General features: G+C 37.7%; 1 pseudogene; it reads right to left on the bottom strand.

The window, feature by feature from the left end:
• Positions 1-1,396: 1,396 nt before the first annotated feature.
• LOC114044587 lies at positions 1,397-1,939 on the bottom strand (annotated as a pseudogene).
• Between the last annotated feature and the right edge of the window lie 2,467 nt (positions 1,940-4,406).

Genomic DNA, 4,406 nt, shown 5'->3' with positions numbered 1-4,406 from the left:
TTAAAAATGTTTTAAATCATTATTGATTGGAGAAATACAAATTAAAACAATTATGATTTACTACCACAGATCTATCACATTGGCTAACAGGACATATAAGGAGAATGGCAAATGTTGGAGGGGATGTGGGAAAAATGAGACATTAATGCACTATTGGTAGAGTTGTGAATTGATTCAACCCTTCTGTAGCACAATTTGGAACTATGCCCAAAGGGCTATAAAACATCTGATTTAGCAATACCACTATTAGGTCTACCTCCCAAAAGAGATTTAAAAAAAAAGAAAGAAAAGGAAACACATGTACAAAAATGTTTACAGCTGCTCTTTTCTGGTGGCAAATAATTGGAAATTGAGGGGATGCCCATCAATTGGGGAGTGGCTGAACAAATTGTGCTATGTAATTGTGATGAAATACTAATGTGCTATTAAAAAAATGATGAGCAGGATGTTCTCAGAAAAACCTGGAAAGACTTACATGAGCAGATACAAAGTGAAATGTATTATGTACAAAATAACAGCAATGTGATAAGCTGTGAATGACTTAGCTAGTTTCAGCAATACAATGATCCAAGACAAGTCTGAAGGACTTATGATGAAAAATGCTATCCATCCCCAGAGAAACCACTGATGGTATCTGAATACCAATTGAATCAGACTTTTTTATCTTGATTTTTCTTGAGCTTTTTTTTTGGTCTATGTTTTCTTTTGCCACATGACTAATACAGAGATGTTTTGCATGACTTACACATGTATAACCTGCATCAAATTGCTTGCCTTCTCAATGAGGGTGATGGGGAGGGAGGAAAGAAGAAAAATTGGAACTCAAAGTTTAAAAATGAATGTTGAAATTTGATTTTATATGTAATTGGTGAAAATAAAATACTAAATAAAAGTGAAAGAAAAATAATAGCTAACATTTTTATATCACTTACGGCGTGCCAGGCACTATATTAAGCACTTTAAAATTATTACAAAAGTATTGGGACCTTATGTTAATATCTATTTAATTGTATTTCATTAGATTCAATCCATTGTTGTGTTGAGATCAATTTTTAGCCTATTTCTGTTATCTAACATTTGCTATCCCTTCAAATATTATTCCATCTCTAAATTTGAGGGATATGACATTTATGCATTTATCCAAGTCAATAAATGTTACAAAGATAGGGTTCAAGAAAAGAAGCTCTGGCCACTATTAGAGACCTCCATCAAGACTGACATCAATCTATGGTCATAACATTTTTTTTTCATCAGTACCAAATCTCTTTATTGGGATGTAAATGGTGGTAGTTTTTGGTACACATTATGAAAGGGCAGATAACCAAAATATGCATGCACTGAAAGACAGTAGGAGTCACTTCCACAGTTCCCAAGTGTACAGGAAGTCAGGTGTGGCTTAGCTCTCCTTGTCATTGTCTCCAAGGGTGTGCTTGTCAAAAAGATGCCAGAATCAAGGGCCCCCAATTTGGGCAGGTTGGTTACATCATCACCCAATTGTTTGATGGACTTTATCTGTTCGTCCAGGTAGTGGGTTTCAATGAAATCACAGAAATGGGGGTCATTCTTGTCAGTTGTCAACTTGTGCTATTCCAGCAATGATTGATGGACATTTTTTTTCCAAGTGCAGAGCACAATCCATTGCATTTAGCCCACTCTCCCAGTCATCTCGGTCTGGTTTCTTGATGTCTTGCAGGAAGATCTGACTGCCTCACTGGTTTTGGAGTTTCATCAGCTTCTCGGCATGCTCCCTTTCCTCATGGGACTGGTGTAGAAAAATACTTGGCAAAGTTCTTCAATGCCATATCATCTCGATCGAAGTAGTAAGACATGGACAGGTAGACATAGGAGGCATAGAGCCCCAGGTTGATCTGCTGATTGATGGCAGCCTTAGGTACTGGTGGTAGTTCTGTCACAACTGAGAGGAGGATGAGGTGGTCATGGAGGCAGAGATGGTAGATGTGGCAAAGAGGGGGTGGAGGCAGCTGAATTTTGCAGAAAATAAACCTTACTGATAAATTGGCAGGACGGAGACAGAGACAGAGATACACACACACACACACACACACACACACACACACACAGACAAAGACAGAGACAAAGACAGAGACAGAGACAGAGAGACACAAAGAGAGACAGAGATATTATCTATTTAAATGTCTTAGAGGTAATGCAGATCAAAAATCTGAAGCTGCTTCTGGAAGTCTACATCTTGCTTGCCTTCTCCCAGTCATACTCTGGCTCTTTATTACTGAAGAATATGTGAGCTTATGAACATACCTTTCTAAAGAGGAACAAAGATTTGGCTGGCAACAGTGCATACACTTGGGGCCACTGATCTAGATCACATCAAATAGGGCTAAATTTGTGCTAGCAAGGAATTCTTCCAAAGAAGCATTACACAAGTTGGACACATAAGCAGGAAAAAGTTTGGTTTATGAAGAGTAACTGTTACAGAGGAGATAAACAAAGCGTAACTGTAATAGTGAACATCCCTATAATTTTTCCTAAAATACAAGGCAAATGTAGAGAGCAAACTTTCTTAACCAATGTGAAATGGGTGAGTATCTCTTTAAAAGCTTGACTTTTAAGTATATGATAACAACATCAGAAATTGTTTTCCTCGTACAAAGTTAAGACAATGGGTTATATTTTATATTCTATAGACAGTAGACAAATTGTCCACAAAACTAAAATGCTTTGCTTCTTAAATACCTCTTAGGTAAGTCTGATGTTTCAACTGTATTTGTTCATTCAGTAGTCATTTTTGAAGCACTACAAGCAAATCTCATAAATGGCAAAACTTTATTGTCACAGATCATAATTAGGGCCTAAATGTTACCATAAAGTTTTCTGATGTGCTAGATTAGATGTTTAAAAACTTTCAGCTACACACTGTTTATATTTGAAGTGTGAGTACTGCATGAGAGAAAATCAAATTTTTTCTGGAAAAAAGTAGACTTTTTTCATGGCTTAACTTCTTGAAAACCTATTCTTGCTGATAAGATTACAATCAGAGTCCTCTTGGGCTGCTGTCTTCAAATGTATTTTCCCAAGCACCATAGTCATATTCTTACAAAGTTAAAATGATAGGTTTGTAATGCCCAGAAACTATCATGGATATATCCTTTATTTCTTTGTGCTCTTTCAATCTTCTTTCTCCGCGAATGAAGTTTTTGCATTTATAACAAGGGAACTCAACACTGAGGGTTTATTCTTTAGGGTATGCTTACATTTGCCCTTTCTGATGAGTTATAAAAAGCTCAGTCAAATAATAACCTTTGCCTAGATCCAATTCTAGATGGAAGCTTGGTGAGCCTACTTTCATCAACAAGTGATTGGGGGGCTGGTATTATGTGATGATGAACTATCTTCTACTTGGCTGAGGAGCTGTGGGACTGATTATTCATAAGCTCCTAAGCCAGAACTGAATGGGTATACAAAAATTATGGCCTGCCGTTCTGTTGGTCCCTTTCCCCCTCTCTTTTCCTTTCTGAGAATGAAAAAGAAATTCTAGGCTAAGAAAGCATGGTTGCTTTACCTCACCCTAGTTACCAGGTGCCTGTGAGCACCCATTCTCTCCATTTCTTTAGTGTTTATTCTTTCCTGATCTTATTGAATGAGTATTCCAAGAAGCAAGTGGACAGATGACAGATTCATTGGTGTCATAAAAATCCAGCAGAGAACAAGAGACTATAGCAGAGTATAACTGAGTAGTATAGCCCAATAACAGAAGAAGCACATTTAGAAGAACAGTCTTCCAAGGACAGGGGAGGGAAGAACTAGGGTGTCAGTAGGGCTGGATCATGACCCCTGAAGGATATAGATTCCAGAAATTCATGGGTGCTCAGACCTCAACATAGAATTGTCCTAAGGTAGGATTTCTTGTCTATCTCACAAAAGAAGAAAACAACTCCCAGGACTAGATGTTTTAAGGCATTTCTCCATCATAAGTGTTCTCTGCATGGGTTTTTCAGTATGCTGCCTCCCAGGAAGAAAGCCCAGTCCTTATAAAAGCTCCCAGAACACTTGGCTGTAATCATACTTGAAGTTTTCTCTGTCATTGCCACCTTTTGGAATACCTAGTTTCCTTCAGGACTCAATTTACATGTTACCTTCTGCAGGAGGTCTTCCTTGTCCCATCTGTCCTCCCCCTCCCCATTTGATAGTACCTTCCCATAAAAAATTTCCTTGTATTTACTTTGTACATTATTTTGTATGTATTACATCCCCTATTGAATATAAGGTTATAGAGTGCAGGGACAGTTTTGTTTTTGTCTTTTAATTCACCATGCTTGGTATCCTACTTGAAACAGAGGATTACAGAATTATGGAGTTCAAGCTGAGACTTTACGAGGCACTGAATCAAGCCCTCTAGTTTTACAAATGAAACAGCTGAGATGTAGAGA

Source organism: Vombatus ursinus, unplaced genomic scaffold (genome assembly GCF_900497805.2).
Source record: "Vombatus ursinus unplaced genomic scaffold, bare-nosed wombat genome assembly UNPS02014774.1, whole genome shotgun sequence".
NCBI lineage: Eukaryota > Metazoa > Chordata > Mammalia > Diprotodontia > Vombatidae > Vombatus > Vombatus ursinus.
The sequence above is the reverse complement of the archived record's forward strand: the minus strand, read 5'-3'. Positions and strand labels throughout refer to the sequence as shown.